The sequence below is a fragment of the Papio anubis genome, chromosome 7, assembly GCF_008728515.1.
Source record: "Papio anubis isolate 15944 chromosome 7, Panubis1.0, whole genome shotgun sequence".
NCBI lineage: Eukaryota > Metazoa > Chordata > Mammalia > Primates > Cercopithecidae > Papio > Papio anubis.
The window spans coordinates 55,152,574-55,164,812 of NC_044982.1; the positions used below are offsets into that span (position 1 = coordinate 55,152,574).

The window sequence follows — 12,239 nt, forward strand, 5'->3', positions numbered from 1 at the left end:
TGAGGCAGGCAGATCACAAAATCAGGAGTTCGAAACCAGCCTGACCAACATGGTGAAACCCTGTCTCTACTAAAAATACAAAAATTAGCTGGGCGTGGTGGTGCACACCTGTAATCCCAGCTACTCAGGAGGCTGAGGCAGGAGAATCACTTGAATCTGGGAGGCAGAGGTTGCAGTGAGCCGAGATCGCGCCACTGCACTCCAGCCTAGGCAACAGAGTGAGACTCCATCTCAAAAGAAAAAACAAAAAACAAAAAACAAACAAACAAAAAAACTGGTTCCATAAGGTGAAAACATTGCCATGTGGTACATTTCTGAAGGGAGTGGCCATATGGAAGAGCTTACTGTTACTGGATTTAAGTTCTACAGATATTACTGTATAAATTATGTAGGAAGAATGTTGGACACTAGAAAAGAAATCAGAACAATATTTTGCTTAAAACATCATAAAATATAACCTATTTGTTTAGCAGATTTGGGAAAAATAGAAATAATAATGTGCTACTTGTGCTTTTTCTATTTTCAGAGCCATAACCTTCAAGCCAGTAAAGTAGTCACTGAATGCACACTATGTACTCAGATTTGAGCTTGGTCCTAATAAGTCCACAGAATTTTATTGGACATATCTTCAGTACCACAAATGAGAGGTGCAAATCCTTTTGGTCTCACCCCTTGGAGTTAATGCTTGCCTGGCCAGACTTAAGCAATAGGAGACAGATGTCAATAGATACATGTTTCTTCCTTTTGTTCCACAGGCAAACAGTTCTGAGACACATTTAAAAGAAGATTCCATGAAGATTGAGTACCAGTCATCCAATTTAAGAACTCAATAATACATCACAGTATTCCCCACCCACCACCACCGCCATTCCCTGTTCAATTCTCCTGATCCCTCACTTTAGCACAATGGGATCACTACTAAGTAAACTTCTTGCTCATCAGCCTTTGTTCTAGACCAGGGGATGTCCAATATTTTGGCTTCCCTGGGCCACTTGGAAGAAGAATTGTCTTGGGCCACACATAAAATACACTAACACTACTGATAGTTGATAAGCCAAAAAATAAAAAAATTTTTTTTTTAAATCTCATAATGTTTTAAAAAAGTTTACGAATTTGTGTTGGGGCACATTCAAAGTTGCCCTGGGTCTCATGGGGCTGGCAGGCCACAAGTTGTGCAAGCTTGTTCTGCTTTGGAGGATGGTAGGGGGTTGTAGGAAGTGGGAAGAGGGTGATAGAGACTCAAGCCAAGAAAAAGATACAAGCTTGCCCTTAAGAACAAGTTTCAGGACAACCTTGTCAAGGACAAATACGGAACAGATACCAATCAGTGGCAGTACATTATTAAGTTCACAAAATACTCATAAAAATGTCCGCAAATGACAATTCTATCCAGTGAACCATCTATACCAGATATAGGCCAATCATTACAGATAGAACAAGCAAAGATGGCATTCTTTGCCCATGAAGATTGCTCAGGAACCAAATCAGGTTGGGTTTACTTCATGCTACATGGAAAAAAAGGCTATCAAAAGACTTCATAAGCACTGCTCAAAAACTTCTTATACATATAAGCTCCTAAGGAAGTCCATCATTAGTCAACAACAAAGATGAAAAATGAAATCATTTTGACCTAGAACAGAAAAAGATGTATTTCAGATTTTTTTATATGAAAGACAAGTCCTACAATTTATTTTTTTAAGTGAGAGATTTCTCTTGTGGAATATCAGAGAGAAAATATTTGGTTCATTTATGCGAGGAACAAAAAAGCAGAGAAACCTAAAAAAAACACAATCAAAGCAAAAGTCTAATTTGTTAACAAAAATAAACTCAGCCCTATTGTTAATTTTTGACAAAACAGCTGCCTAACAACTTAAACCAACTGCAATCACATTATTTTATAATCTGCACACAAAACTTTTTGTTGCTTTTTTTTCTCCCCAGGTTTCCTTTATGACGTTTGTTCTTTTTTTAAAAAAAAATCTATTAGCCACTTAAGACCAAAAAAAAGGAATTATGAAGTAAGACTACAGATAACCAGTGTCCAAGTTCCTTGCTACTCTGAAAAATCAGCTGGAAACAGTCAACCACTAAGCATAGTGTGTCTCAAATCTGCTTCAAGGAATCAGGCAAGGTTTTGAGGATAATTGTGAGGCAGGAGAATAGGACCTGGAGGCAGGGAACCTAAGGACTTCCTAGAACTAAATCAAATGGAAACACTTCAGCTATGACAGGAAATATCCTCTTCATTTACACAGGGCATACACAGAGTAAATAACTTTGTAACTTCACTTTAGCCTATTCATTTACATAGGGCATACATCAAGTAACCAATGGAAGCATCTAGAGGGTATTTAAATCCCAGAAAATTCTGTAACTGGGCCCTTGAGCCCTTGCTCAGGCTTGCTCCCAACCTGTGGAGTGTGGTATCATTTTCAGTAAATCTCTGCCTTTGTTGCTTCATTCTTTCCTTGCTTTGTGCATTTTGTCCAATTCTTTGTTCAAAACACCAAGAACCGAGACACCCTCAACCAGTAATAATTGGGCAAAAGGGCTTCTTCTCCTGGGATGAACGGCCCCTCCCAAGTATGGTAAACACACACACAAAGGATTTTAGTGTAAATGAAAAGATAAAAACACTGTTTGACTCAGATGAGTTCACTTTCTTCACTTCCATATTTAATGCAACTGATAAGGATGACTTGAGTTTCTAAATCCCAAACCCATAAGGCATGTTTCCTCAATATGTCAAATCATGTTGTTTCCATTTATCTTTTACAGAGTTTCTCAAACTATGAGATGCAAGCTTAACATTTTCTAAAATGTTTTCTCAAATAGTAAACCCCACTTCAGTAAGGCCAGGAGCACCATATAATTCAAACAATGCACAAGTGTACCCAGCCAAAGAGGGAGTGAGGGCCAAGGAGGTTGGTCCCAGGAAAAATGCATGAATATAAATATATTTGCAAACCTTCACAAAATTTCAGGGATCTTAGGTCCTATGAAGCCCAGATCACAGGTTCAGAACTCCCGATTCTATTGTTCAACCCAAATAAATAAGGTTTGTACTTTACTATACTGACTGAGAATTTGTTGCTGAGTCAGTCCTAACTTAGGCATAAAACTTGTTACAAACGTGCCCTTTTCAAGGTAAAAGAAATTTTATTTTTACCAGCTTAATAAACTGTATTGTCCTCTGCTGCATAACTTACATTTTTATCTAAATAAGATCTTCAGAGGATAGCTTCCAAGCATTTTCTCTGCAATTTGTCTTCTGCCCCATGAAAAGGTCACTCTCTTGCCTTTTATGACTAACATTACGGAAAGCATATCCAGAAGTCCCAACATTTATAATTTTGCAATATTTATTTTATAGCATTTTAAATTTTTACTAAAGTGAGTAGAATTTATCAATTGAAGCTATTGGTTATAATAGTTTAAATGAGTGAAATGACATAAGAACACACCCTAACACACACAGACTCAGCTGCCAAACCCAAGTAACTTAATAATCGATAGTAAAAGGGAGGGAAAAAGCATCACACTTCATTTAAGGATGCAGTTATAACCTTAAACTCAATTGTGTTTGTGACATCATCATCTCTGTACGTTAGTATAAAGAGGGCCCCAATATTTGAATGACCTTCAATAATAAAAGCTTTTTGTTAATCTTTAATTTTCTAAAACACCGCTAAAGTCATAGTAAAAGGTTTTTTTAAGTATAAACCAACAATACAAAAAGAACAGAGGAGTAGGCCCGGCATGGTGGCTCATGCTTGTAATCCCAGCACATTGGGAGGCGGAGGCAGGTGGATCACTTGAGCTTGGAGGTTTGAGACTAGCCTGGGAAACATAGTGAGACACCATATCTACTAAAAATACAAAAAAAATAGCCAGGTGTGATGGTGCGTGCCTGTGATCTCAGCTACTCATATGAGATGGGAGGATTGCTTAAACCCGGGGGACGGAGGTTGCAGTGAGCCAAGACTGCACTGCTGCAGCCTGGGTGACAGAGTGAGAAGCTGTCTCAAAACAAAAACAAAAACAAAAACAAAAAAAACCAGAGGTGTACTTCTGTTTCAGGCAATTTAGTGGAGTGAATAATTTGAGAAAAACTCCTACGACAGATGCCTAAAAGTTCTAGATAAAAAATTTTTAAATTTCCTTAAATTCACAGCTGGGCATTTGAGAATCTCCTCAAAGCTAAAAATGAAGCAAAAACTTGAATCCAGTGAGGTAGCCAAGTCTAAGAGCTAACAGCTACCACTGGAGCTTCTGCTGTCACTGATGGACTGGGTCTTTAGTTCATTGGTCTTTATGCAAACAGAGGCACTGGAGAAAAAGCCTAGCTCGAGAGAGGTCAGATGACACCCACCAGCAACTCCCTCAGTGGAACCAGGAACTAGCCCCCAGAGACGGAGATAGTAAAAAAAAAAAAAAAAAGTGCCTATTTCACCTTGGCTCTAGAAAAGAAAGAGAAAAAAAATTTCCTCCATGAGTTTCTATCCAGAAACTGGCCCTGTACACCAAGGCAAAATTTGTACAACCTTTAGGTGTGAAAAATCCCAAGGTGAGAATTTAAAACACCTCCAAGTGACTGGTAGAAATAAGTACAAATCCTAGAGGAACATACCTTGAAGCCTGGTCTCCAAAAATTTATACAGATGACATATCAAGTTAAGCTCAAAAACCTGTACACACAAGAGGAGACAAATTAACATGACTGACACTCAGCAGAACACCAACAACCATATCAGACTCACCGTGACTATATATACAGAAAGAGAGAACATAATTTCATTGAATATATTTAAATATAAAAAGATAGTACTTTGAGTATGGAGAGGCAGATTTCATCTATAGAGCATCTAGAAATTTAAAATATATCATTGAATTTAGAAACTCAATAGAGAGATGAAAGCTTAGGTATGGCTGAAGAAATAATAAACTTGAAGTTAGTTCTAAAGAAATTGTTTAAGATAAAGAATAATAAAGAGATGAAAAATATAAAAGAAAAATTAATCAATATTGGGGACAGAGGGAGAACGTTTAACATATCTCTAATAGGAAATTAGTAGAGAATACAGGAATGAGGCAATATTCAAAGACATAATAGTGGAAAAATTTCCAAAACTGTTGAAAGTCAAAAATCTTGATTCAAGAATCCTGATGAATCCTAAAAAGACTGAATAAAAAAATTATACCTAGACACTACAGAACAACAAAAGACAGACTGCATATAAAATGTTTAGGCCAGGCACGGTGGCCCACACCGTAATCCCAGCACTATGGGAGGCCGAGATAGGCAGATCACAAGGTCAGGAGATCGAGACCATCCTGGCTAACACGGTGAAACCCCACCTCTACTAAAAATACAAAAAAAATTAGCTGGGCGTGGTGATGGGTGCCTGTAGTCCCAGCTACTCGGGAGGCTGAGACAGGAGAATGGCGTGAACCCGGGAGGCAGAGCTTGCAGTGAGCCGAGATCGTGCCACTGCACTCCAGCCTGGGTGATAGAGCGAGACTCTATCTCAAAAAAAAAAAAAAAAAGTTAGTTTAATGACTGGCTTCAAAACTTCAGAGGGTCTGCTCCAGAAAGCAGCAAAATGAGCCCAAAAGGAAGGTCCATGATTGAAGAACCAATGATGAGCATAATAAATGCAAAACATGTAGGAAAATCTAGACTAATATTGACTGCATAAGGCAACAACAATAGTAATACCTAAATTGTGGGGTTAAAATGTAGAGAATTAGGCTCAGCTGTGGTGGCTCACGCCTGTAATCCCAGCACTTTGGGAGACTGAAGTCAGGAGGATCACTTGACGTCAGGAGTTTGAGAACCAGCCTGAGCAACATGGTGATACCCTGTCTCTACTAAAAATATATGCCTGTAACCCCTGCACTTTGGGAGGCCGAGACGGCAGGATCACCTGAGGTCAGGAGTTTGATACCAGTCTGGCCAACATGGTGAATCCCCGTCTCTACTAAAAGTACAAAATTTAGCGGGGTGTGATGGCGGGCAACTGCAATTCCAGCTACTCAGGAGGCTGAGGTGGGAGAATCGCTTGAACCCAGGAGGTGGAGTTTGCAGTGAGCCGATATAGCACCACTGCACTCCAGCCTGGGCAACGAGAGTGAAACTCTGTCTCAAAAAAATATATATATATATACACAAAAATTAGCCAGGCGTGGTGTTGGGCACCTATAATCCCAGCTACTCGGGAGGCTGAGGCAGGAGGATCACTTGAACCCAGGAGGCAGAGGTTGCAGTGAGCTGAGATCACACCACTGCACCCCACCCTGAGTGACAGAGCAAGACTCAGTCTCAAAACAAAACCGAAACAAATATACATATAATATATAAATTATAATATATAATTTTAAATTCTATATTTTTAAACAAATACATATTTTATATAGAGAATTAAAATAAACAATAGCATGTAAATTAGGAGGTAGGCAAAAATAGTAATTAATATGCTTGTTAGAACTTTAGGAGAACCACAAAAAAATTAAAATGGCATCATTTTCAATAGGAGGGAAAATGGAATTCTAAAAAAAATTTTAATTAAAAAATTGGAAAAAAATTACCCATCAATTCAAAAGAGAAAAAATATGTATATAAAAAATAGGACAATTACAAAGCACAATGTAAGATGGTAGAAATGACTGCAAATGTATCAGTAACAAAATGTTAAAGGACTAAATTCTTCAGTAAGAGAAAATTCATTTCATTGTAAGGCCCATGTCTAGCCACCTGTTTTGTAAATAAAGTGTTACTGTAATAAAGCAACACTCATTCATTTACACACTGACATGGTTATTTCTGTGATAAAACAGCCAAGTTGTGCTCTTCACCAACATCGTATTCTGGGTTTTCTCATCATAAATCATTGTGCCTATTTGTACAAGGAAGATCTGAACAAGCTTTTAATGTTCTGACTCAAGCCCGTATGAATTGCTAGACGCCAACAGCTTACTACAGTCTTTCTCTTTACTACTGGTAAAACCTTCTGCCCGTAGAAAGCCTGCAGGTTGTATAGTATGAGGCATCATCAAGTTTAGCAGTGTCCCTCAAACTAAGTCTATAGTTCTGATGGTAGTCTTGAAGGTGTCCCATGCTATATACAACCTTTGTTGCTTGCTGGAAATACACATTTCTCACAAGTGGGCTTACCTCCTATGAAATCCTTTTGCTTAGCTTGTTGGTTATTTAGCAATAAAGGAGCTTAACTTATAGAGGATATGCTTTTACAGGTAGTCCATGATTTTAGAATGCTTTGGCTACAATACAGGCTTTTGACCTCAGCAGGAAATCCAATTAAGACTGGCAGATTAAAAGAACTTTTAAGTGCTCTAATACTTCCTAAGGTGGTAGTTATTATCAAGGTTGAAACTCATCCCAAAAAGGGATAACACAAATGCTAAACAACGTGTTCTGGCTGGTCACTATGGAAGACAGGCATCTTTTGCTAAGACCCTAGCACTCATGAAACCCCAAAACCACAAAGGGCCTCTTTGTGTACCTCCAAATGGATTCATATAAGTACATCCTGCAATGAGTTTTTAATATGTCCTGTCCATTGTTTGTTTATTCTCAGGATAGACTGAAGCCTTTCCTTGCTAGGGAGCTATGGCTCTACAGTAGAAAAAATATCTGATGTCATATTGCCAACCTGTGGAATTCAAACATCTCTCTAGTGGCAGGGGCCTCAATTTTTCTAGGACTGTTATTAAAGAGCTTTGCAAAGCCCCTCCACTTAATCAGAAAGTTCCCTATCTATATTGCCCCAATATCCAAGAAAAGTAAAGAATAAATAAAACTCTGAATCTCAATTTTGCAAAGTTCCCAGAGACTCTCAAAGTTATATGGTCTAAGATATTCCCATAAGCTTCAATGAGTCCACTGGGGTCTATCAACTCTTGCTTTATAAGTAAATACAGGCCTGCCCAGGCATCTAGGAAAATTACATCTGATTCTAAACTCCACACACTACTGGCAAGCAGACAGGACCAAATGTTGCAAGGAACTCATGCTAAACATCCAGTCTTATCAATAGATAGGAGCAGCCTTTCCCTCAAATCTTCCCAAACAAGTTTCATACAACCTGAAACCCAAAGACTTAGTCTTCTGAAAGAAATAACTTACTCATGAACTGGCTAAATAAAGCATACAATTAAACTGAGAGTTGGGATTATACACATTTTCCTTTTGGAGGAGCCACCCAGCTTCCATTGGTTCCATTTCCTTGTAATGAGATCAAATGATTTTCTGGGTAAAATACAAGGATAAATAGCCTATCAAAAAAAAAAAAACAAACAAACAAACAAAAAAGCTCCTGTCTCCACCAAAACTATGCTTGGGATCTTTGAGACCTTTTGTGGGAGCTAGCTTTTGTATACAAACTTTCACAGAAAGCTTGAAAGAGAACTAGGGAACAGATTATACATATTTGGAGACTATCTCACATCACTCAATTTGACAAGTAAAACACACTACTTCTCTTTCACTTTACAACAACCTAATTAATAGTCTTGACACCATAAATTTCATTGCCTGGAGCCAGACCACTCTTCATAAATGGCCCCAAATCATAGCAAAAGGATTTGACAATACCCATAGGAGTATTTTGACAAAAACCAGACGACTAAGTGGCCACCAGTGAGTGGATTTGTAACACAAAAACCTACTGGGTACTACCTGCAAATTGGACAGAGGCTTGTTATTTTGGTAAACTCCTAACTGACCTCAGGATAGTCCCTGTTATCACCCAAGATCTGTTTTGATTCATCAATTTACCCTCTTGGAAAAAGAGATAGCTTCATGAAAGGAGAGAAAATGGGTCTTGGTTTAAGAATAGAAACCCTAATCACTCAAATTTTGGATTGCTTTCTACTGTCTTCAAGCCTCTTCACTTTATAAGAGGCCTAGAGGTAGAGAAGCTCCTGCATGCTATGGTTCAGAATGAGAAAAGCAGGAAAGCTATAATAAACAATGCAACCACAACTATAGAACTCTTTGCCCAAGAAGTTCAGAAAATGGAACTCAAAAGCAGCCCATTAGTTATATTGGTGTCTTGAGAGAAAATGTGCTCTTTTAGGGGGAAATGGTGTGCTTAAAGCCCTGCAGATGTCTCTGCCATCTTTAACAATACTAAAGAGATCTGGTAAGGTAACCAAAAAATCATAAAATTAATTAACTTTATGATTTGACTGATAATCCCATACCTGGTACTGCATCTCATTATATAGGAGAAAAAATCTGTTCTTCTAGCTTAATTTGGACACTCTTGAGTCACGGCTTACAGGAAGACAACAAACTGATCATAATCCTTCTCTTGGTATATTTTAGTTACAGGGGCTCAGATGGTGTGTTCTCAAGTTTTAAATGCTGCTGTCCAACTGTTGTCTTACCACATGATTAAACAAATGATCATCCAACAAAAAGAACAGAAAAACCTAACACTTGAATGTTGAAACAACCATCTGGGAAATGATACATGATCATGAGACTATAAATAGCAGTGAATATCTAGACTGATCACATCCCCAGTAGTGAATCCATCAGCTCAGGCCAAAGAATGGCAATAAGGGGGAGAAAAAGAAAAACTGTTTCCTCTATATTCACATCACTTCTGACACCAAATGTATGGGAGCTTTCCACACCAAGCAATTCTCCATTTCTCTGTGGATACCAGCAGGGTGTCCTACAATTTAATTCTGACACTGACTATACAGAGACAGTGCAGACCCCACAGGTTAAGGGCTCATTCCCACAAGACTGCCCCTCTTTCCCCACTTCAAATGCCAATCAAAAGCCCAAGCCTCCCATATTTTTGACATCTATAAATCAGGGGTTCCTATGAACCCCTCCTAAGGTTCAGTAACTTACTAGAATGGTTCACTGAACTCAGGAAATGCTTATTACTTCTGGCTTATTATAAACGATACAACTCAGGAACGGCCAGAAAAGAGATGCATAGGGTAGCAAGGAATGTGGGAAGGGATATAAGTTTCCATGTGCTAAGCATACCACCCTCCCTGTACCTTCACGTGTTCACCAACCCAGAAACTCCTAGAACCCCTTTATTAAGGGTTTTTATGGAGGTTCCATTACATAGGTATGATTAACTCAATCATTGGTCAGGGGGTAAGGTTCAAAGTTTCAGTCTTCTCATCACAAGGTTGATTCCCCTGGTAACCAGTCCCTATCCTGAAGCTATAATATTTAGGGGCTTTCAGCACCACTCTTTTCATTAAAATATAAAAAGACACTCACTATTCACTCTGGAGATCTCAAGTTTCTGAGAAGCTCTTGCGTCGAGAACAAGGAGTAAGATTTAAAAAGATACTCCTATCACCCCATCACTAATGAAACTGCAAGAGTTTTAGGAACTCTGTGTCAGGAACTGGGGGGCTAAGACCAAATACATATTTCATATTATGTTATATGGGGCTATACTAAGAACTGAAACCATCTGCACCCACACAGCTTACTGTCAATATCAACAACTGCCTTCATTCACATAGCATTAATATTCTAGGAAATTTACCCGGAAGGTAAATTTGCAAATAATTTTATTTGTTCATTTCAAGACATAGTCATAATCATTTATCTGAATACCAAACTACTGAACATATCATAATCATTTATCTGAACACTAAACTACTGATCTCACCTTCATCAAAGTATATACTCCTTTCTCAGAATATAGCATTGAATGTCTACTTCTCAAGATTCACTTCATTTTATTTTATTTTACTTTTGAGACCGAGTTTCACTCTTGTTGCCCAGGCTGGAGTGCAGTGGTGCGATTTCAGCTCACTGTATAACTTCCACCTTCTGGGTTCAAGGGATTCTCCAGCCTCAACCTCCCAAGTAGGTAGGACTATAGGCGTATGCCACCACGTCTGGCTAATTTTTGTATTTTTAGTAGAGACCGGGTTTCACCATGTTGGCCAGGCTGGTCTTGAACTCCTGACCTCAGGTGATGTGCCCACCTTGGCTTCCCAAAGTATTGGGATTACAGGTGTGAGCTACTGTGCCCAGCCAAGATTCACTTTAAAATCCTATCCACAAATTTGTCCAATCATAAGCTCCCAAATGAAAAGACCCAACATAAGCCAGACCCTCAAGGAACCGAAAATATCCTGTCTTTGCTCTCCCTCTAAGATATTATCAAGATGCTGTCAATGTAGTGATCAATAGGATTATGTTGGTGTATTTCAGGAAGACAGGATTTTACAATAGAGTAGGAAGTTTAAATTACAAGGTGCCATACAGAAAAGTCCCATGTAAGATTAGTGCAGCATAGCATAGAAGTTACTACACTAACGTTCTCCCAAAGTGTACTTTAAGAAATACTGATCTCTTAGGATATTTAAAGTTGTTGCTTTCAAAAGGGATTCTACATTCAAACAAACTTGATTAATACCAGGTTGAACAAAGGTAAACTGGTCTTATTGGTAACAGGTACTGTAAACATCCAACCGGAACATACTGTATTGACATATATGTGAAACTCATTTGACCATGAGCATCGTCCTCATAAATATCTTGTGGGATTAGTGTTCTATAGAAAATAATTTGAGAAACATTGAACTCTACTAAAGGCAATGATCCTAGGTTCAAGTCTTCATTCCAACACTTACTTGTGGTGTAACCTCACCCAAGTGTTTTAGTCTCTCAGTTTCCTTATCTGTAAAATAATAAAAATATTCATAATAAAAAATATGTGCTCTTCCCACCCACTAATTAAAGGTTGTTGTTAGAGTCACATGAGATAAAGAACAGGAAAACTCTTTGTAAACTCTAAAGCAACAAACACATGAATAAAACGGCTTTATTTGTTTTGTTTTGTTTTAGAGATGGAGTCTCGCTCTGTTGCCGAGGCTGGAGTACAGTGGTCTGGTCTTGGCTCACTTTAACCTCCACCTCCTGGCTTCAAGCGATTCTCCTGCCTCAACTTCCTCAGTAGCTGGGACCACAGGTACACACCACCATGCCCGGCTCATTTTTGTATTTTTAATAGAGATGGGGTTTCATCATGTTGCCTGGCTGGTCTGAAACTCCTGACCTCAAGTGATCCACCTGCCTCATCCTCCCAAAGTGCTGGGATTACAGGTGTATGCACTGAACAAAAGGTTTTTACAATATCTCACATTAGAGATAAGGGAAATCCATGGGTATCATGAGACAGTATTATTAGTGAAATAAAATAGAAAATATTCTATTAAAAGTT

The 12,239-nt window shown here is 38.5% G+C and overlaps 1 long non-coding RNA gene across 5 annotated transcripts in view; it reads right to left on the reverse strand.

Annotated features, from left to right (window-relative positions):
* The window catches only part of LOC101010243, a 95,786-nt gene extending 83,881 nt beyond the window's left edge, over positions 1-11,905 (reverse strand). For 4 of the 5 annotated variants that reach the window (XR_649720.4, XR_004184919.1, XR_004184918.1 and 1 more), the window contains exon 1: positions 4,631-5,336. This is a non-coding gene — a long non-coding RNA (uncharacterized LOC101010243). Of the gene's footprint in view, positions 1-4,630; positions 5,337-11,649 lie in introns of those variants that run through there. The other variant, XR_001904785.3, reaches the window with a different exon arrangement.
* Between the last annotated feature and the right edge of the window lie 334 nt (positions 11,906-12,239).